Below are 23271 nucleotides of genomic sequence, written 5' to 3' on the forward strand. Positions count from 1 at the left end.
AGCTATGGCTTAATGTGACTTGTGCTGCCAGCCTTGCTGGAAAATGTATCCTTCTATAATGAAAAAAATGCATTTCACACCCCTGTCACCTCTCCTTCCCCATTTCTGTCTTCTTCCCAGACACCCCCGAAGGCAGTCTTTGGAAGAAATATTTGTTATGTTATCTTCCTTTTTAAGCCTTTATCAAATCCTGTTTTGTACCCTGCACTATTACCTCCGCTTGAGACACTGCAGTGGTGGAAGCTAGAGAAACAGATGACAGAAGGAATGCTGTTATTACCATCCCAGGTTAGTCTAAGAATTATTGGTATAAAAAAAAAAATAGTTAATTGTTAAGAACCTTATATTTTTATCTATATAGTTCTAATGTCTTTGCCAAATTTTAAATGGGTGGCTACATTCTGTCAACTCTGCTTGAAGTTTTGAAAAGAAAAGGGTAGTCACCAGGAGCGATGTCCTGCTGTAGGATGGTGTTGGCTGCTCCTCTGCCGTTAGCCTTGCACTTACAGGTTTTTGTTTTTCTCATTTCTAAGACATTTTTTAATAGTTCTGGAGAGAGGATGCTGTCACTGTAAACGGTGGTATGTGTTTTTACAACGCACTATCTGGTTAATGTTTTCCCCTCTAAGCTGTGGGTTGCCCATAGTGGGATCAGTGAGTCAGTTGTTGTGGAACTGGATCCATTTGAAAACTCATTAGTCCTGAATGCTTGGGTTTGCAGCCCTCTGCTTGGCTGAAAGGTCTTCTAGCACTGAGGGTCCCGTGATTTATTTGCTTGGGGTACTTCAAGGGGGAGGGAGCAGCAACAGCTTCCAGAGTTGGACCTCCATCCCTTTTTTCATCCAGTTTCCTGTAATACACTTTTAAAAATCTTTCCCCCCATCTTCCGTCTCATTTCCAGACTAGCATACTAACTCAGCATCTTTTTTCCATCACCCTCTCGGTCCAAGACATAACCTCCTCCTCAGTGCTCCTGTTTCCTGTCTTTGGTCGTTCCTTCTCCTTGTTCTGGCTCCGCTCTTGCCTCTGGAAAAGGGGGGTGTAAATCTGGGTGCTGGCGGGCCTCCCATGGCAGGTACTGGGAGCCCAGCATGGTGAGGAAGGCTCTAGCGCTGGAGCATAGACCAGCCCCTGTGTGCTGTGTGTAACTGCCTGTGTTCAGGCACTTCGGCTGGGGCTGGGGCTGAGTCGTGCACAGCTGCTGCTGACCCGGGAGGAGCAGGCTGTGCGGAGGCATGCGTGCTGTGCCTCATCGTGCATGTCCCTTCACTTGCCACCACCTCCTGTCCTTGTGCTTTGTAACCCTCTATGCAAAGCATTTTGTTTTGCTCCCCTAGAAGAGGTTTGTGTAGGACGGACAGCTGGAGAGATGTTTGTTGAAGACTGGGGTTTGGTTTTGTGTTTTTCCCCATTTTTAATTCCAAAAGGAGAACTTAAGTGTGCCCAAGAACTTTGATTATAATGTGCTGTTACTGCAGATCTCTGGCTGCTGTCCTGAGGCTGTTGGATACACATTCAAAAAAGGGTGAAATGGTGGAACAAAATGATTATGGGAAAATCAAAGCTTTTAAAGACATTTGTAGGATGAACAGATGTTCAAACATTCTTTTATTTGGTTTCCAGACAGACGCAGAGACTTCCCTTTCATCCTCGTAATCAGTGCATTATGCTGTAATTTGTAAAAATGGCATTAAAAAAATATTAGCAGGGTCATATTGTGATCTACTGACTCTGTGTCATTAAGCCGTGAAGTTAAGAATGGCAACTGGGAACAGGGGTTAAATATTGCAGAATGTACTGTGCTAGCATATATTGTCAGACCATATTATAGTGAATCCAAAATGGAATAAAGATGTAAGGAGTTTTTTTAATACTGCTAAGGTTGTCAGTGTTGCAAAACTAGAAATTATTATGGCTTTGCAGATGTTCGGTGAGTAATACATCTTTGGGTTGTGTGGAGAGCAGCAGTGAGAAAAGCTTTGTTTTTACAAGCCTGTTTTCTGCTTTTCCTTGGAATTTATTTTGGGACTGCCGTCTGGCTTGTGATCCTGCCAGAGGTCTTGAGCCTGAGGGTCAAAGCATGCAGTCGTCGTAGCAAGGATTCAGTAGGTGGCATCCTTTGCTTGGAATCAGAACTAAATCTCCTCACCTAAAAACGGGGTGTGCGCCAGCATTGATAATGAAGGTTTTGAATCAGGCTTGCAACCCATCTCTCAAAGAGCAGTTTCTGTTAAAAACTACGGTGCATTTAGTGATTGGGGCAGAGCCATTAACTCCTGATCTGTTGACCAAACCCTGAAGTACCATTGTCCTTTCTGGGTGTGTTTCTGGCTCGGCTGAAAATAGCCCTTTTCTGCAAATGCTACCAATTGTGTTAATTCGTGGCAAGTACCTGAGTATGGAAAAATGATCCACCCGCTCTGGCGGAGTTCTTGGCATGTACAAGACATCCTTCTCTGGGCAGTAGGCGCTTCGCCTGCTTGTTGGAGCTGAGCGGTGGAACAGCCACGGGGTGGCAGAGCAGAAGGGAGAGCCGGGCACGACGAGGGGCTGTGAAGGTCCAGTCATGGCCTGGAGCTGCCATGTTCCACCCCAGGACTGTGCGTCTCGCTGCTGGGAGAGCAGCTCTGTGTTTACACCTGTGAAGTGCTCTGGGATCTTGTGAAATGAAGGGTGAAAGGCAGCAGAGGAGTTCTAGTTGTTAAAAGTTTTTAAACTCTTTGCGTTTTCCTTTTATTTTAAAATCCGCAGTGAGCTGAAAAGCTCTTTATTTACAAACATGAGTTTTAAATGAACTTACCAAGTACATAAACAGAATAATTTTAAGATAAAGCCTAGCACAGGGAGCCTAACCTGCTGAGCCTGGGAGAGGGAGAAGAACCATAAGATTACAGTCTGCGGTGAGGCCAGTCTTGCTAGATGATGGGCGTCCAGAGGAATTCAGGGGTTTGGGGAGGTTCTGTTCGAGCAAGATATTGGAGACAGGGGAGTAGTCTTCTGGGATTCCCCACAAATTCTCCTATTGTTCTGTACAAAAATAGATTAAAAGAGTAATTTGATAGGGTTGTAGCTCCACCATATATGCTACGTAAGAGGAGAGAGTATGGTGGGTCTGCTTATTTTCTGTTGCCAATGCCGGAATATGGAGTCTTTCCCATATCTACTCCTGTGCATGCAGCACTGTTTTTAGTTCCAGTTGTTAGCAGCCTTTAGAGTTTAGAATAGAATTGATTTTCCATTTCTCAGTAAGTATTAGTTCTTTTTTTTGTTTGTGTGTCTGGTATGAGTGCTTTTCCAGGATACTATAATCAGTCTGCAAGACTCAAATCTTCTTTTTCCTCCCCTCAAGGTGACTGCTGCTTATCAAAGATGAATGTTCGAAGGGACCTCTTTGTCTCAGAGCACCACAGGTTTCTGATATGTGTGTGTTATTCCTTTCCTAATAAATGACAGGAGAGGGAATCCCATCTCATTCTTTTCTTTTTGGAGCTCATGCTCAGGATCGCCTGTGAAGGAAACTCGATCAAGCAGAATCTAAAAAACCCTGCAAGAGTTTTGGTACATCTGAGCCCTGCTCTGCACTTCAAGGCTCATTCTTAAAAATCTTTGACTATTGAGTCCTTTCCAGTCCTGCCAGTTCTAGTTCAAGTTTTGTAACCAAAAGGTAATATGAGGTCTGGATCAAGAGCTGCTAAACTAAACAATCCTGGTAGTAACTGAGGTGCCTGCTAGCACAATGCTGTTGGCATTTTGTCTGAACTAATCTGTTTTCTTATAATCCTTTAAGAAATCTGGACTATTCATCTAGAAGGTTCTGTTAGGATCAGTTTCTTCTCCTTTTCTTTGACTGGAATTCCTGCAGTCTTTTTGTGTTTTGGTTGCTCATTTTGGGGTTTCTCAAGGGCCTTGTTCATGTCAGAGAGACTCCATCCTCCTTGGACCGCAAAATTGCTTTTATTAGGCTGTATATGGCCCCCATTCAGATATGGAGGGACCAGTTCTCTTATTGTCTTACTTGTCTGTGAAAACTGATATTTTAGTACCTATAACTTCAGTCTGACAATTAGGAGTAATCCATGCCCTTATGGTGGTGAATTCATTCCCAAAACAGTATGCCATAACGACAAGCTGAAACTTAGACCCCACACAGTGTTTTTGCCTAAACTTCTTCCTTTTAGCTAAAACAAGCAATCCACCATCTAGTTTTCTTTCTTAAGCTTCGCTTTAACCAAAACTAAGTTGAACTCTGTACCCTCTTTGAGAGTACTGTTTTATTACCTGGAAAGATCAAGGACTTTCAAAAGCTCTGCTAGACAATGTCAAGTTGCTCAAAGATTATCTGTATTGGTGCCCACCTGCATTAATGTGTATGTGATTTTCTTTACTGCAGAATATGGATCATACTGTCTACGAAGACAGTAGAAATGGAAGCAGAGTATATAGAGATAGTCGTCTGAAACAAGAAAAATTACTCAACTGAGCAGGAATTGGAGATAACCAAAATGACTCCCCCTGAGTCTGAGGTGTTTTCATTGTCTGTGTGTAATCTGTAACTTACCATCCTTTCTTACTAATGTGGAACATAAGAAGTGCCCAGTTTCATATTGTAGCATAGGAATGATTTCTGCCTTGCCAATAGTATCCTTTCTGGTGATTCACTTCTCGCTTGTCACCACACACTGAGCCAGTAACTGTAGAGAATCAAGTGAATACTCCAAAATCTCAGGATATCCCGAGTTGTAACTGCCAATTCTAAGTTCAGCATCATGTATTTTTTGCCTAGGTGCATTAATTTGTATTTATCTATTTTGAAGTTTGTTTGCCTCTGTTACCCACTTACTTGGTTTTGTCTGATTCTTCTGGGATTCCTTATCACACAGAGTGACTTCTGTGTTCTCTTTAGTGAACAAATCTGAGAGTTGGTCCTGTCTATGCATTTAAACTGTTGGGCTGAGGTTCTGTGAAAGCAGGGAGAGGGTGCAGGAGTGACCTGTAATGTATGCATGGCTCAGAAGTACACTTACCTTCAAAAGTAATTTTTGCATAGGGAGTGCATGTGCACCAAAAGCAAAATGCAGCTCATGTAGGACGGTAAGCAAGCATGCTTTTATTTTAACTGATTTTTTTTCATACCTAGAGATTTAGACAGAGGTGATGTTGTGTGTATGATGTAGCTTTAATTTGAGTAAGACAATAATTGAATTCCATCGAGCATTGCTCAGTGCATCAAAACCTGTGTTTCTTAAGTCTCATTGTCAGGTGCTTCCTGACAAAGATTATTGTAGAGTGTTATACCTATGGAAAAGATTTGAAGTGTTGGACTGATCGGGAAGTCTCACTGGGAAGCTTTTTTCTCTTCACTTTGCATCTTAAGAGACAAATAGGGTGAGGGGTGTCAGGCTGTCGGCTGCTTTCCTTGGCAGATGTACCTTATGGCAGCTGAAGGGAAAGGTGGGATGGCGTAAAGAGAGCATTTTGCATGAGGGCAGAAAGTCACATAGCTTGAGCCTGATAGAGCACGAGATGTGTTTTCTCATGTACACCTTTCTTGGGTTTTTTTTAGATGAACGAGGGTAGGTTTCAATTATTAATCAATGTAGAAGGGAAAAGGAAGGGATGATGTTATGGTGTCTTGCCTCTTTTAAAATCTAATTGAACTGGCAAGAGAAGCGTTTTGTTGGGAGATAAATCCAAATCACTTTATCCCTCAGTGTGGGTTTTGTTGTTTGAACTCTGAAGATTGACCTGTGCTTATGACCCTCCTGAGTAAATGGACAATTTGGTCTCCACCCAGTTCTAAGTTGAACTGGAAATCTCATTTGCCATCTGGCAAAGCATGGCATGACTGGGCAGTTTCAGAGAGACGTGGATTTAGAGCAGTAGAAAAGCAAAGAGGTTTGCCAGTTTGTAATGAAAATAGAGCTGTCAGGAACACACAGCTGGACCAGAGGCACGGGTTTAGGCTGAAATGTATTTGCAGAGGCCTAGAACTGCTGTAATAACAATATCTGAGCACACATTTTTTCAGTAATTTAATTATGTTATAACAGGTATATAAATGTTTAAACATTACATTTTTTTAACATAACAATTTCTTTTAAAGTTGAAGTTGTTGCAAGATCAGTATCGAGAAAAGCTCTCTGCAAAGCATTTTGATTTATCAGTTCCAAGTGCTGACAGTGTTTGACAATTCTTGCCCTTGTTGTATGACGCATTTCAAAAACATTATGTATAATTCACTCTTACTGATACGATTGTTGCAGCAAATCCATGCCCAGCTGATGGGTACAGAATTGGAAGAATGGGTTTAGTGAGTTGTCCACTGTCAACGTGTGGGATGTTGCAGGGTTGGAGCTGAATCTTCAAACTGTAGCTCCTGCTTCTTGTCTCCCCTATTTCACTCACCTGCCGTGTGAAGGCTGCTCCTGCAGCTGCTGAAAGGGCAGCTCGAGGGTGGTTAGTCCAGACTCCTCAGAACATTTCCTTTCTTTCCTAGGACGAAAGTAAGAGAAAGTCTGAGAACTTCATCTTTCACTGAGGCAGTGCAGACCGAATTTTTTGTTCCTTGCTTCTGTCTGATTTAGTCTGTATTCCAAAGGCAGATGACAAGATGGATTGTCTGTTGCGTGCCATGCGCCCTTACAAAGGAGGCTTGTCTAGCAAGTGGTACTTGTCTCCTGCTACCAAAGTGGGCACAGGGAAACTCGTGGTAACTTTCTCCAGAATTATTTGCTGAGAGTACTAGCATCAATATGATCTATGAAAGAGCAACAAAGACCACCTCCAATTTGTATCTAAGACTTGCTAATTTGCAACATTAGTTTTGCTGGTTAGTGTTGTTCCCCCCTCCCTTAATTAGAATTTTTAATTAGAGTATGCAGTGTATTAAGATGTTAAAGCTTTGACTGGCAATTTGGAATTGCAAAAGGATCAGCTGTCTCTGTAGGGCTGTAGCACAACAGGGATTAGCTCGCACCCTTCTGCCTGCCAGGTATATTTTGCTTCTTGAGTCAGAACATCAGAAAATATTCTTCAAGGTAGCATTCCTCTTCCAGATCAGACCTCGTCTGTTCCAAGGGACTGGAGTTTAGAGGAAATCTACAGGTTCACTGATCATACATAAGGTAAAAAGACAAAGTCTCAAAACTGAATGACAAATGGGTAAATGGTTGGACTATTTCACCGTGGTGTTGGGTCAGCCTTGCCTCTTTGCTTACTCAGTTACTATGTTGGCCCTTTCTGCAGCTTCTGTTTTCTGTCCTGCCTAGTAATGTAGAAGAGAGCTGCCTGAAGAGTTTTCACCATCTTTGATCTGCTGATGTCAGCTGTCTATAACACACCATGCACAGCATGTTGCTGGGTGTGAGGGAGCCTTGAGAGGCTGATGTGTTTTGTGTTCCTCAAGCTCCCTTGCCTCATTTTTCGTCTGTCCTGCTTTAAAGCGGATTCATGGGAAGACAGGGATAGATTTTAAAATATTAGCATTTAATGTTTCTGACATCACCCTCTTGACGAGTACAAACCTTCTGCCATAGGTAGTTATGGAATAAGCTACTTGTAAGGGAGCTGTTTCCCCAGACGCCTCATGCTTGGTGGATATCTTATGTCCTTTCAGCCTGAAGATTCGTCTAGTGTAAGTGTGGGTTTTTGTTATCCAGACAAATACCAAATCATTTGAAAAACTGCTGAAACGCATTTTCCAAGATATCTTGTGGCACTCTAACCTACTAGCTAATTATGAAACTGCAGTTTTAATTTGCTGTTTTCAGTTGATTCCATGTTCTGCTGGAACAGAAGTCGTGATTTCCCTTCCTTCTTGCTGTTAGTTTGTTGACCTTTATCAGATGTCGTCTGTCTTTGGAAGTGCCAGTCTTTGCAGCCTCTGTTGGTGTAGAGAACTATCTGTGCTTCTAATGGTTTTATTAAATCAATATGTTCTTCAAAATGAAGATTGATCAGTGGCATTTTAATAATTTCAGTAATATCTGTCCCGTTTCTTAAGCATCTTAATTGCTGCATCCCGCAGAGTCCGTGTTCAATTGAGTTGTTCACAGTGGTGCCCAAATCTTTTTATCTTGGATGCTTCTGTTAATGTATCAGTGTAGCTCAATTTATACTTTCTTTGTGGTTACCTTTCACTTGTCAATATTCAATTTGAACCCAGCTTTGGTGGTACTTAAGTTCTCCCTCCTTCTCCTCTTCCTCCCGGCTACATTAGCTTTGGGCTGCTTGCAAGTCTTGCTCAGTTACTGTTCTTCTCTGGAAAGTCATTAAAGTTAATCAATGCTGAGGTTAGCATGGAGGGTTTTTTTAGCACTCTCTTAGTCTTTTATTTGGTTACAGCCAGATTCTTATGTTACTTCTGTCCTTTTCTTTTTTTGCATTGGTTTCTAATTTGTGACATGATCACCTTCTTTTACTGAGCCACAAGGTTTCCTTCTTAACATCTTGTGGAGGTCTTCAAATACTTCAAGACAGATGGTCTTTGGTAAGCCAATGGTTTGTGAATGTGTGTGGATAATTCCAGTAGAATGGAGATGCACAGCTTTCCTTGGCTATTTAGTGCTTAATGAATTGCTTTTATCAGGATGTTTAACCAGCCTGGTTTTGATTGTTGCCTCACCTGGCACTGAGGTAAGCTCACACTGGTCTGTTATTCCGAGGAGAATTTTAAACTTTGGTTTCAAAGAAGATTATAACATTGGTAGTTGACTGTAGTGAAGAAATGTATTTCTGTTAGTGTGTGACTCACTTCATATACTGTCAATAATGCAGCTAAGCAGTGTAACAATTGTTTTCTGATGATTGTCCATTTAGTGGATTCCACCATTTTTATGCCAATCCATAAAGTGAGCCCATATTCCTGGGTTTTTGCCATGCAGTAGCAGAATAACCTGAATCAACAGTTGTTAATTACTGAATGTTGTCAGGCTTTTCCCCTTTGAGCTGAGCACTGCTCGTCCAAAGTCATGCACAAAATTGGTGTGGGTATCAGCACAAGTTCTTGTGTTTTTCACCTGGCTGTGAAAGCAGCTTCTGTTTTAAATCGGTAAAACTGAAGTTTTCGTTATTCATCTGAACTTTAAGCTAGCGCTGTGAGAAAGCACTGTGGAATGGGTTTTTGCTGGAAGGACTTTTGCAGGTATCACGCATCCTGAGCCAAGCAACCCTTGAGGAAATGTTGAGCAAACCCAGCATTACCGTTCTGCACGTGGCTACTCCTGGCTTCTGCCCATTGCAGTCACTTCTGAGTCCAGCATTTCAGTACCTTAAAAAAGGAACACGAGGAGCGGCTTTGTAACAAGCCGACAATGAGCAGTGATGTGGAAAATATGCCACGATTGAAAAAAGGCTGATTTAATTAAACGTTTATGGCTGGGACGCTCTGGTGTAAACAGCCTGTGGCTCCTGGCTTGCAAATTAGGTGTCTTTCTCTTTGTGGCTAATCTAGCTGTTTGTGCTTGCGGGGCCAGAGTTTCTGTCACTCTGAGCTCAGAATATCGAATCCAGGTAAGTGACTGTGCACTACGTGAGGTAGGAGGATCTCTTCACTTCAGCACAGGTGTGCAGCCTTTCTTGGCGGGGTGGCCAGCAACAGCACAGCAAGTTCAAGTGCAGCAGCGCCGCATCCATTCCAGCTTGTGGCATTTGTGTGTTAAGAAGAGGAGCTCTGTTACCTGTGTGATTTGGAGGACAATACAGGAGTGTCTCATTCTGAGGTTGCCTCAGATCAGATGGAAATTAGTGTCTATTGAGCTTCCAGTCTGTTTCTGGCATTTACATTTTTTCCTTGGAATCCTGTGACTGACTTTGTCAGGTGAACTTAGTAGCGACATTAAAAAGAAGAAGCAGTTGTTTTAAAACTTCTTCTCAGTGAGTCTTGAAGTGATGGTGTCCAATTTAGGATCAATATAAAGATATTAAGAAAGCAAACCCTCTTTTGTTGTATCCGTTAGCAATATCTCTGCTGAGGCTGTCATTGATAAGCATCTCTTTGTGCCCCTTCAGTAAGGAGTTGTCATCTGTTAGGTGTATATAGAGTGACAGGGGCTATCGCTTCTTGGAGGGAATCCTGAGGTCATTTTGCCCCTGTCCCTACCAAAAAGAAGGATCAGCTGTATGTATGTTGTTCTTTTCAGGTGTCCTGCTAACTTGTCTTTAGAGATTTTGTCCCTAGCTGTCACAGGTCTTTACTATGGTTAGGGTTTTTTGTGAGGGAGAGGGAACAGGTTCTTCCTTCCCAATATTTTACTAGTATCTTTCATGTTGCAGTGTAAGCCTTTTTTTTTAATCCCTATCCACTGTGTTACAGAGAACAGACTATTCCTGTTGTCTTTGCAATGCTCTTTTATGTACTTGAAGAATGATCGCATCCATGCTCAATCTTCTTTCCTCTGGACTGAATGTTCTTAGTCTGTACAGTCTCTCCCCTCAGGGGTTGTGTTTCCTAGATCTGGAGTTGTTTCTGTCTTCCTGAGTTTCTCCAAATGGGCAATGTCTTTCCTTAAGTGCGTTTCCCTCAGCTAGTCAGCTCTCTTGCTAAGGCCTCAGGAGTACTGACTGAATAAAGCAGGATATTAACTCTGGGTGTGTCTCAGGCCATCTTCCTATTTATGCTTCTCCATCTGTGGATTTTGCAGAATTGGGAGTTTATTGCCGTAAGTTTAATGTGCGAGCCCAATATCAAGATGCCTCTCTGTAGGTCTGTTATATGGGCTTTCATCTTCCATTCTGTACTTACATGTTTCTACATCTCCTCTTAAATAGCTTCTTATTTTTTTCAGACTACTTCCCCAATTTGCCAGGATCGCTTAAATTCCAGTCCTTTCTTCCAGATACTCATTCCCACCTGAACTATCCAGTCATCAGGATCATTAATGAAAATATTGAATAGAATTAGCTTGCGGACAGACGTCTGTGAACCATGCTCATAATATCCTCCCAAACAGCATACCATTGACAGCTGTTCTCTTCATGTTCTCCAAACTGTGTCATGCTCAGCCTATAATGAGTTTTCTCAAGGTGATTTTTCCCTAGCTTGTGCAAATGTCCTGTGGAAAACGGTCAAAAGTTGCTTCTAAATCAAGCCATGTACACCTATATTCTAGGTGACTTTTTCAGAGTTTTTCCACTCTGCTTTCATTTGGCTTCAGCTGCAAAACTGGACCTGTGTGGAGCCTGCTGTCCACAAGGCACGTGTCTGTTTTTAGTGGAATCTATTTTGCAGAGAAAAGTCAAATTTTTTTAATGTGTGAGAGAATGCTCAGGAATGTGGACTACTTTGGTGGAAAATATGCTGTATGCAGGCGATATACAAGTTTTCCTGGTTCTGTAGGTACATTTTGATCTTGACCTGCAAGACTCAGTCTTCACAGCCTTAAACTTTCCTATTAAAGTATGCTGTAGTCACAGCCCTAAATCAGAGCTGTCGTCAAACACTCAGGTGCCGAGCGTCCGAACCCAGACTGGATCCAGATTCAGCACTGCAGGCTTTCTCTCTCATGATTTGTGCCTAAATCACAGCATGTATGTCTTTTGGGGCTAAGAAGCAGCAAATTTTGCAGCTGAATTAAACAACGGTTTGGTGACAAGGTTGAATCCTAAAGAGTCTGAGGAGACATTGAAGCTCATTCTCATGTATGAAATAAGTGGGGGTTTGAATTGTAGGTGAGTATTCTGGTCCATTTCAGTAACAGTGCTTTCAGGTGTGATTAAAATGTTTTTGTTAATATTTAAAAATCAGGTAAGACATTTGCTGATAATTCCTTCCCCTTTCTTGGCCTTGTAATAAGCATATAATAACTTTGACAGCTGATGTCATGAGGAGCTGTTGGATTTAAGCCCATCCGAACATGCAGATATTAGGACGCCTTTTGCACTTTTGTGTGTAACAAATGGGTCTTAGCTATTATAAAGTGCTGCACAACTTCACCTCTGTGCAGGGTATCAGGCAAACAATCCCCAGCAGAAAATGTTTGCTATTGCCTAAGCCATGGGAAATGCTCTCTTACTTCTTGATGCTCTTGCTTGGTTTTTCCCCCTCTACTGATTCGAAAGAGGAGGGAAACGTATCTTCGCAACCATGCAAGCAGGAATTAGCCTAACTGTATTTTACAGGTAAACTAACAAATAAGAGGAGAATCTGAGCGGCCCCCAGGGACCTGAATTTGTTTGCCGCTGGGCTGTTCTATCTGTAGCTGGCATCGGCGGAAACCTGAGTGCTCCATTAAAAGACGACAACCTCTGTTCGCTGGGGCACGGGGCAAACAGAGCCAGGCTGTTCTGCAGACAGACTGACGGCCTGTATCTCCCCCAACCCAGCTCAGGATGGGAAATGGTGAGACTCTGAAACAAAAAGCTTGAAACAAGGACTCGGTACTCTTACCCTGCAGCTTTTGTACCACGGAGGAGTAGCGACACAAGATTGCCTTTCAGGGGCCGTGTGGGCAATACACAGAGTGTGGCACTTCACGTGAGGACTGGGGCTCATCTGGGGGTGCTGCTAGGAATGGGGAGTAACACATAGTGCTGGCGTGGGCCCTGGAGAGTGACCAGGGGCATGCATGTCTGAAAATCTTCATTCCAAAACCGCAGGGATTGCCTGGGTAAGTTATCACTCGCAAAGACAATGGGGACAATAATCTATTGTAGTGTCCACCCTTTCAACTATGCCCATGGATTAATGCCTTAAGTAACAGCTTACTACCTTCTCAGCCACCCCAAGGAGGCTCAAACCTATGCTGTCCTATGGCATTGTCTTGCACTAAATGTGACTGCTCAAAGGATGCCTTGATACTCTGCCTGCTCACAAAGCTGAAAGTAGGGGTATGTGCGTCTTTGTCCCCGTGGTGCAGCAGTATTGCATTGCACCTCAGACACATGGGGTTAGGGATGATTTGTGTGAAAATATATGAATTACATGTTTTTGTCTTCTTAAAAGACAACACTTCAGCCAAAGGACAGTGTGCCACACAGGAAGTACGCTGGGCTTTGATGGTATCATAGGCTGAAGGGAAACGCATGATACTACTCCGATGCAAGGGAAGTGGTCTTTCCACTCTGAGTTTGCAGATATTTTGAATGGTAGATTCGTCAGTTCTCCTGTGTGGAAGAATATACCTTTACCCCATCTTTGCTGCTCCCCTGTCCCTTTGTTTCAGTGACTATTTTCATCAATAGAGCACTCTGGTACAGCCAGTGAGTTGCTGTTTCTCACAGGCTTGAAGGCTATGTTTTGTTACTAAATGCTGCTGATTTTTTACTAGAAGTTTTCTTTTGGAGTCTGGGTATGTGAGCTGTGCAGTAGTAACACTGGAGTTTTGGAATTGTTGGGGGTTTGTGCATAATCCTGCTATCCTTTTACTTTTTATAACACTGATTGAAATAATGTGTGTAAAGGGAAAGTTCCCCTAACCAGCTGCCTTTCGTTCATCCTAACCTCTAGTCAGTGTAAGTGACCTTTTGATAACAATCAAGATAGTAGTTTGTGCTCTAAAAGCTTGAATGTAGAAATGAACACTGCAATTATCCTTTTGCTTTAGCTTTCCACCCTGTGTTGGGTGCGTAGGTTGAACCATTATTCTAATCGTCCCTTGAAGCGAAAGGTGGAATCCCATGAATGAGATTTTCAGAAGCAGTAGCCCTAAACCTACTCCTACAACAGTCAAAGTGAGGTTTATGACTGACTTTAGTGGGGTGGCCATGCCCACCGCATGCAGCTGAGGGCCCGAACCAAGTCACTGTCATACGGCTGCACGAGTAACCTTGGTGATGTCCAGCACAGTTCTCCATTGCACCACATGGGTGTTCCCACAACTAGGGCATTTCCCACGAATTAGAAGGATTTAACCTCTCATTTGTAGGATATACTTGGATGCTTGTACAGTAGTCTCTAATCTCTCCTTACGTACACAGTAAAATCTGGCATCGCTGCAGAGAGGAGAATGGAAGGGTAAATGTCTGGAGAAGGTAGCATATGAACACAGACCACTAAATGCATTTGGGTGTTGTCTTTTGGTGATAACAGTAGGTGAAACCTAAGGATAACCCACTGCAAAAATGTGGCAAGGATGGCTCCACAAAAAAATACTTCTGTCTTAGAGCTTATGACCCTGTTTTATATTAATTTGACCATGGTGTTGCACTGTATCAAAGAATAATCCGAAGCAGTTGCATGTTGAATGAAGCAGTACAAGATCTTACTAGAGGGGATTTGTGGACATGCTTTACTGTTATGTATCACTTAATGCAGAAGTCTTCAAGATTTCAGAGTCCTCCTTGGGCTCTCTGGCTAGTCTGAGATAGCAGTGGATGCTTAAGGTTTTACCTTTTTCATAGCTGTTTCTCAAATCTGTGTGAAGAATCTAAGTGAAGGTTTATGGTGAAGAGGATGGTAGGAATGGGGGGCAGCAAAGCTATACAGGCACTTCTGGTTGATTTATGATTAACTTTAGCTGTTCAGGCCCCCTCCCTGCACCATGTGTAGGTCCAAGCCTGCTGCTTGGCTTTGTGGCTTCTGAGGCTTCAGGGGTGTTAAGAGTGAGGAAGAAGCCTGGTGATCTGAACGTCAGCAAGGATTTGGCCGTCCTGCAGTCCGCTTAGCAAGTCTCTGGTATGCATATTGAATATTTTCTGCCGGGTAAGTGGACCGTATGTCTTTTTGGTCTTAGTTTCAGCTACTTTGTGTCTGTCATTTTCAGACTCCAGAAGAACTGCCGTGGGTGTCTCGCAGTCTCAGGAGTGCCCATCTCTGAGCATTTTGGGAGATGCCTTTGGTTTGCATTGTTCTCTGCGTCCTAGTTTGTGACCAGTTCTTTTTCTCCCTTCCCTGTTTTTTCTGACGTTCTTCTGGTCGAGAGGTTTTGTTTCTTACAGCACCAAGAGCAGAGTTAGAGGCGGAAGCAATGCAAAACTCAGATATGTCCCCATCTCTCTTCAATCTGTTTGCCTTCCGCAGAGGCCTGATAGTGAATGACATTCATATAAACAGTGGGGAAAAGACATGAGGTGCACAGTTCAAACATCCTGTCATGATCTGGGCACATGTTACTTGACTGAAAAATAAACACCTAACATGCATAAACATCTGATGTGTTTTTCTGGTTAAAATTTTGTGTCCCCATGCTATATTTTTTTTTTTAAGACCTACAGCTCATTCCTCCATTTTCCCACTATCCATAAAATACAACCTGGTTTAAATTCTGCTTTGAGCTGCTGGCTGAGACGATTCCTGCTGTAGACAAGTTTACCTGAATGCAAGTTTGTGTGACGTAACACATAGTATGCCAGGGGTATGCTTGGATGCCTTTCTTTTTCCAGCAGTGACCCGTTAAACCATTTTACACATTTTATTTTAACCTTGTCTCTCCTGCTCAATCCACTTGAGGGAAGGGAAAGTGTTTTGGTCTAGAAAGCCATGTAGGTAGGACCAGGCTGTCATTTAAAATTTTGGAATCTCTATTCTTGCAAATTTTCCAAGACCCAGCTGGACAAAGCCCTGAGCAACCTGGTCTGAGATAACTTTGCTTTCAGCAGAGGTTGGTGCTAGGTAGTCTCCCAATATCTTTTCCAATCGGAGTGATTCTATGAATATGTGTGAGATTGTGCACAGCCATAGCTGAAATCAGGTGTTTTCATGCTGAAATTCCTGTAACTTCAAAGAAAAGCAGCAGTTGTCAGTTTGTCCCCTGGGAGCTCTTCCGCTTTGGAACTGGTCTCTTGCCCTTCTGAGAACAGCTGAAGTGTGAGGACAACACGTCACATTTCTTTTTAGTTGTGTTTGGAAGCTGATCCCATGTGATAGGAATCCAACTACGCAACTCAGGGTCTGGAAAAGAAAGAACTGGAAGTCCTTGGGAAAAAATGAGGTGGGCCTAAATAATAGGTGTGTGTGCATGGGAATAATGCATTGGCCACTGATGTTGAAAGCCAAAAGTGTGCTCCAGCACCATCCTTGGGTGATATCCTTTTCATGGTCGGCTTCTTGGTGGTAGGCTTCTGCAGTAAGATTATTTTTGACCTGAAGACAAGATGTTTTCAGGAACTGAAGAAAGATTAAAGATAAGTTGCTGAAAAAGATGTATCCAGAAGGTGCAGTGAAACTTTTCGAAGCATTATTTGGAGTAAATGTGATTTGGTTCCAGGTTCCACCTCTGCTCAGCGCTGGACTGTCCTGAACATCTCTGGCAGTGCTCTGGCTGTGGGGACCAGTGGATTCTCTGTTCTGGGCCTGTGAAGATACAAGCGACGCAATGTGCGTGGCTGGGAAGTCATTGACCGTATGTGGTGGTTTTGCTGTGCACATCTTATCTCAGTGGAGGGACACGACAGAGCGTCCCAGAGCTGTGTTTTGAGAAAGGAGAACTCCGTTTCATGACAAGGGGGTGTGTGCTCACCCGTATTGCTTAGGGAACAGACCTAGCGGCAAATACCTTCAGACTTGGTGCTTTCTCCCACATTTGGGAAAGTGGATGGCAAGTCTGGATCCAGAAGATCAGCCTGAAGGTCCTCAGTGGCAACCATCTGAGCACATAGAAAGGCTCAGTATGATCTCTGGTAGAGACTTACTTGTGCAGTTGATGGTTTTTTGTCCATGAGAAGAAGTTTGTTTTTATTGCGAGCTGCATTGTGCGTTGCTGTTCATCCCTAGCTGTCTCTTGCCCTCCCGCTGTCCTCGGCTGTTTTCAGAAACCTTAGATTTATCACTCTTGGATCGTCTGCCTTGTTCTGGCTTTTAAAAATAAAAGCTTTTCAGAGGACCTTTGGAACAGGCTGTTATTTTTGGCTCGGGCTTGTAGTGACACTCATTGCAGAATTAAAACTTCTAATTAGAAAACAAAAAGAAAACCACAAGGAAGGGAAAACATATTGGTGCAAAATTAAGGTGGATATTTTAATTACCCCAGAGGCATGGAATTCAGGTTCATTACGGAGTTTGCTCTGCCCCAAACAATCAGTATAGAAAGTGATTACTGTTTTCCGTAAGTAATCTAGAACCTTTTAATACCTCAAACAAGCATCTCTGCTGAGACACTTGGATGCTGCCTCAGTTGATGCAAACATCCCAGTAAGAACCATTTAAAATTTACACACATGATGTGGAGAGGGCTAGATACCAGGCGAAAGCAAGGGAAGAGCTGTAATAAGAAAATAGATCTAATGGAAAAAATGTAGATGACTTCTGTGACCTTGGCTTTTTCGAGTGGTTCATTTCTCCTGTGCCAGCTTCTTGAAAATTGCTTTGAGATCATCTACCGGCAGGGTCTGCGCTACAGAGGAAGGAGGTAGGTATTTGTAGAAATTCATATGGGCTCCTTCCTGGTTTGAGTGGGTGCTGCTTGACACTGCTGTTTCCTTTTCTGGGGGTGCATGCTTGGCCCTGGCCAAACCTTCGGATCTTTCTGGGGTGCGCTTCACAGGGACAGGGGTGGCGGTTTTGTGCATGTTGGGGTTTATGTGCATCTGTGTCCGCCAGAACCCTTGTGAGGTCCCAGTCATGCTCCCTGCAAAGCTGCTGTGAGGAGAGAGGAAAAAGAAACAGAGAACAAGAGATGATTGACAGTAGCCCTTTAGATTTCTGTTGTTAATGCACCAGTAATAAGATAAGGCTTATCTTTAAATGTTCATGGAATCGAGACTTTGATGGGAACAGGCTTTTGGGTTAATATATTTTTGATAGATAAAGCAGAATGAAATGGAAAGACATGGGAAACATAGTGTATGGAGAAAGATATTTTTCTTTTGAATCTCTCTCCTTGCATGCTATCTGTGTGCATATATAAATGGTCTGTTTGTAAACACACACTCGGTGTTTTGGGAGGGATGCAGGGGTCTAAAAGGGGTGTTACTTGTGTAATAGGCAGCTGAGTGAGATGAAATCTGCTGCTGCCTGCCAGTGGAGATGAAAAGTCTCACCCTCTCTCCCTCCGCTTCGTTCAAGTCCAGCTATTGTCCGGTGGATAAATGTGAGCAGATAAGAGGTTTGCAATGATTTTGCCGCCTCCTCCTCTGTCATGGAAAAGGAGTTGCTTGACGGCCTCTTGGAGGAGTTTGGGCAGCAAAGTTCTGGTCGTTGAGCTGCACAGGGGGAGTTTGGAATGTCGTAGTCATTCATACATTTCAGCTCAAGCCCATTGTATGATCTGTTTTGCATATTTGTGCATTTGGATTAAATTATCTTGCAACTGTGTGTAGTACAGTGTCTGGGAAGGCCATGCCAAAGGGATAGAGTCTCCTTGCAGCGAAGACCTGCAGGATCTGTGCCTTGGATCACAAACCGTTTGGGTGCTGTTTTTCAGTTTTGTATGTAAAGCGCAGTTGTTGAATTTTATCTACCCATCTCTTCTACCCCTTCAATAAGGAGTCATCTTTCCTTTCTCGTGTCTCCCTGCCCATGAACTCCTGTGCTGCAACCCCAGCCATCTGAGGTGTGCAAAGAGATACGATGGAGAAGCGGGGAAAGGAAAACAAATCCTTGTCATGCTGCAATGCTGACCTAGGGAAGAATGCAGAGAGGAAAGCTCCTCTAACACTGCAGTGCAGCTCTGTGGTGAGATGCAAAGTTCACCTTAGCTTCCAGGTGGGGAGGCAAGTTTGCTGTTATAGCTTTAGGGGAAGGTATAGGAGAAAGCCAGATGGATTTAGTGGTGGGGTATAGAGTTGGGGTGGGAGGTGAGGGAAGAGGAAAGGCTCTAGAATGGCAAAGAGAATTCAGCTGTGGATGGGTATGCATGGAGATTTGTTGAGCCTGGTGAACACAGGGAACTGCGTGAGGGGGTGGCCTACAGTGGCAGAGGCAATAGCTGCTGTTGCCATCTCCCGAACAACAATCTGAGACACCATGATCAGTAACTTCCATCACAGAGAAAGAAGAAAAGCAACTGGAAAGCTAGGTATTCATCAGCACATAATCCACGTAGTCTGGAAGAGGGATGGGATCTTGTCTAGTACTTACAGAAATGCAACCTCATGACGAGTGCCCAAGCTGTTTGCTTTACCTGTAACCCTCCTGGACTTAAAATGATCTCTGCCTCTCGGGGTGCACTTGCATACCCCAGCATCTTACCAGATCTTACAAAACATTGCTGTAAATGGCTGCTAAATCACCCATTTAACTGCTGGTAAATGTTGCCTGGCAAGTGAGCGGCACAACTGGGAGGGGAAGGTTCCAGGGTCTTTGAAGACAGACGAAAGGATTAGTGGGCCTAAAAACCCCTCTAATTCAGATCAGCCTAGGAGAACAAGAGACACAAATTTTCATTTGATTTCACCAAGTCTTTAGTGTGGCTGTGCCATACTAGGGCTTTGATTTCTCTTGTTGTAAGAAGATCTCTTCAGCTTGGTGTGAGGTTTTGCTTGTTTGTTAAGAGGTGTTAAAGTTGGCTCTGAAAATGAGACTCACGGGGCAAAAGCTTTGGTTCTTTTTGAAACTGGTGGCAGAAGTCTGACTTGGTGCCGTTAGGACTGTAATCAAAGCCAGGCAAATCATTTTACAACAAGTAATTTTTCATGGAACAGACTACAGACATGGTAGAGTACAAATTCTTCGTGTATTTATCATTTGTGTTTATTTCAGCCTTTCCCTGAGTGTTAGGCTCCTGGTTCTGACTTCCTGAGCTTGCCTGTCCAGGGCAGCGGGTGCACGGGTGGTGTTTCTGCTCTCGGGTGAGCGTGTCAGTGCTGGGGAGCACCTGCCGCAGGTGCAGTATTTGCGTCGCCCTGAAATTAGCTTCCTTGGAACAATTTTCACTGGTAAAGCTCTGCCATTAGGAACCAAATGCATTTTAGAAACCTGTGCGTACATCAGTTGGAATGTATTTGTGTGACTCATGGACCTCTATATTTAATTAACGCAGAACAACTGTCTTGAATCTAAGAAGCTATCTAGTTGCAATTAGTTCTTGTTTGCTAATTAATTACCAATGGATGATTAAAGACTTGTTTACTGAGGTTTAGCAACTATCAAGACACACATCTAGTACTCAGGGGATTTACTATTCAGTAACTGGATTGTTGAATTAAATTCTTATTGGAGACCTTTAAACTGTGACCAAAGAAAGCTGCTCTGCAGCCGGAGCTCCCTCTAACAGCTCGCCCGTGTCCTCCTGGATCTGCTGCCACGGGCAGTGTTGCTCCTAAGGAGGGGGAGGTTATGTGCATCCTCCTGGCTCACTGGGACAAGTAACTTGTTTCCTTCTGCAAATTAAAGGTAAGGAGCAACCAGATCTCAGGTCTTAGCTGTGTCGGTAGAGCAGCTCTGCTCACCTGCGCTCCCAAGTACTGTCTGTCTAGTCTGACAGTCGTGTTTCATCTTTGTCTCTTCGCTGATGCTCGTCACGTGTCTTGCTCCAAACAGACTGCCATGGATGGAGTCTTTTTCTGTTGAGATTTGTGTGCGAACTGGCTTTGGCTTCTGCACATAGGTTGTTGGTTTTGCTTTTTTTGACAATTTGCTGGGTGGTTTTGTTGAATTGTTTTAAGTCTGTGGGTTTGTTTGCAGATTTAGTCCTTGTATTTATGAGCTCTTTGGTCACCAAAACCCAAGTTTCTGCTCACCACTTGACAAACGAGAACAAGATTTATGGTAGTAATTAGTGGCTTTTTTTGATAAGCGGCTTGAAGAGGCTTGAGAAAGTGGTGCATTAGCTGCCGCCTTAAAGCCAAGCTCTTGAGGTGTCTGGAGATGTGCAACCAACATTGGTCGCTGCTTTTGACAGGCCTGTCCTGCACATTGTGGATAAAACAACAGACAGAAATGCCAAACGCTGATAGACAGACAGAAACTTTTGGGTTTACCAGTAGAGAGTTGTTTCCTACCCGGTGTGAACAAAAGCCGTCCATGCAGGTGTTGGTGAATAACAAGGGACAGAAAGGTGGTTTGTGAGAGCAGCAGTTCAGAGTTTGAAGGGATGGTTTTAAAAGCTGTCTTGCAGGATCTTTCTGCCTCTCTGTCAAGGGCTGCTCTTCAGTTTGGTTTTTAGCCTGTAGGTCATGAAGGGAGGTAGGAAACCGGCAAGGGTGCTGGGAGTTTCTACAAGGAGAGAAACCTGGTAGGATTTCATGGAACGATTTCATCTGTTCTTTCATTTTCTCTTGCACTTTCCTTATTTATAAGCCTAAGGTTTGGATTGCTTTTCCACCAGCCTTTCTCACTAAGCAGAGCTGGCAGAAAAAAAAAAAAAAAGAGAAGGAGCAACTGCAGCAGAAAAGTGATTAAAAAGAATAATTAGCATTTGCCCCCGATAAATGAGCAAAGCCATTAATTAGACTGATTTACTCCTGGCTTTTTTTTCCTTCTTCCTTTCCCCTCTCTCTCTTTTTTTTTTTTTTCTTCGCTTCTTTATCAAATGGCAGCGCCGTGACTGCCCCTTTGGTACGTTTTCATCAGCTTTTCACCAGTTGTCAGAGCTAAAACCCTCCTTTCCTGGAGCCCAAGCAGGCTCTTGTAGCTAATGGATATGGAATGCAGCCAGAGCTGATAGCTGCTAGATCTCCGCTGGCTTACAGGTGTTTCCATCATTACTGGCGTATTATCTGCCACTAGGTCCCCTTCCTCCTCCTCCTCTTCTTCTCTTTTCTCTGTTTTCACCCTTCTTTGCAGTGTTCTAGAAGTAATTACAGTTTTGGTGTTTTTTTAATAAAAAAAAAAGCTGGCAGATATTTAAGAATTTTATTTAATGCAGCACGATGTCCCGGTGATCAAATCAATTTCTTTTTTTGGCACAGTGACAAGCAGCGATGCTGCTGCTGTCGCCTGTTTGAATGTAATTACCAGGATGAAAGGGAGAATTTTAATTAAGACAATTTCGCCCCACACCTTCTTCCCTCCCCCTTATTCAAATCATGAGCTGGGGGCTGTGATTTTTAGCATTTTTTATGTTTTTTTTATTAAGAAATATTAGTAATCATCAGGCTATTGCATATTATATCATGAGTATGTCCTCCCCCCTGCTCCCACCCTGCTGAGAGCTGGCTGAAGGCATGGGGCTGTGCGGAACGGGAGAATGAGATGTATGTGGTCTCAAATGGGGGCTTGGCACTTTCTAAGCAAATACAAGCATGAAAGTCCTTGTTTCAAACCTAAATGGTGCAAATGCGATCACTGCATGTATGTGGTGCTTGGAGCCTTTCGTGATTAATTACTATATGCATTCCTGCAATGCCAAGAGGCCAAATTCTTCATGCAGTTTGGGGCATTGGAAGCAGAGACGGGCCCAAATGGCTGCCTAGGAGCCAAACACCACAGAAGCATTGCAAAATTTGGATTTAACCTTCATTCTTCAGACCCACCTCTAATTTAAGGAAGCATTTGTCTTGTGTGCTGGGAAATGAGTAAGAGAAGGTGCTTCTGAGATAGGAGGGGGAAGAAAGTTGCTGGCAGAGGGGAAACATGAAGTGAAATGGGAGAAGAAATATGCTGGGGTTTGTTGGAAGGAGCGGGTGGGAAGCTGAGAAGTAGTAAATGGCAGCTACTGTCACGGAGCCTGGAAATTAAGGGAATGAGGCTTTATCTGGAACGAGCTTTACTTTTAAGGTTCAGGCAAATACAAATGGATATTTCTTAAGAACCTCTGGCATGGGAGGTGCATTGGCAATGGGTCTTGAAACTAAGGACCATGAATTAGAGTTAGGGCTTTGTGGGGAGGATATGAGCGGGTGAGCTAAAGATTTTAGAGGGTAGTTAACCAAATTCTCTAGTCATCCAGTCCCGGTGAGTCTTTTGATTTTTATCTTGGGGGAGTTGTATGCTGGGGATTATTTTAATTGGCTGTTGTCTTGGAGGGACATGTTGCACTGCGGTTCTGTCACCTCTCTGCTCCTGAATCCCACCACTGTTTGCAACAGCTATGCAGAGTTCAAGCTACCTGGCCGTACCGAAACACAAAGGCAGCAGCTAGTGAAGGAGCGTGGAGAGGAATTTTTCTCATTCCTTATGGGGAGGTCAGGGAACACCTTCTCACTCCTGCCCATATCTGCTTTTATCCCATACCTTGCATCACAAACCCCCTGTGCTTGCAGGCATGGGCAGGGCATCCTCTGCAGCCTGGCCACGCAGGTCTGTTAACAATCCAGAGGGTCTGGTGCAGGGTAGTTCAAACTGACTCTTCCCCCAGGGCAGGCCATGCACTGGCTCCAAAATACGCTTTCTAGCCTGCTGCCTTGGGACCAGGGCAGAGCCATTACTTGCGATTGAAATTGGGTCTTCAAAGGGTTGGTGTTGGAGGGGGCTGCAGAAGAGGAAATTCATTTCCCAGCTGTGTTTTTGAAGCAGGT

Source organism: Opisthocomus hoazin, chromosome 11, assembly GCF_030867145.1.
Source record: "Opisthocomus hoazin isolate bOpiHoa1 chromosome 11, bOpiHoa1.hap1, whole genome shotgun sequence".
NCBI lineage: Eukaryota > Metazoa > Chordata > Aves > Opisthocomiformes > Opisthocomidae > Opisthocomus > Opisthocomus hoazin.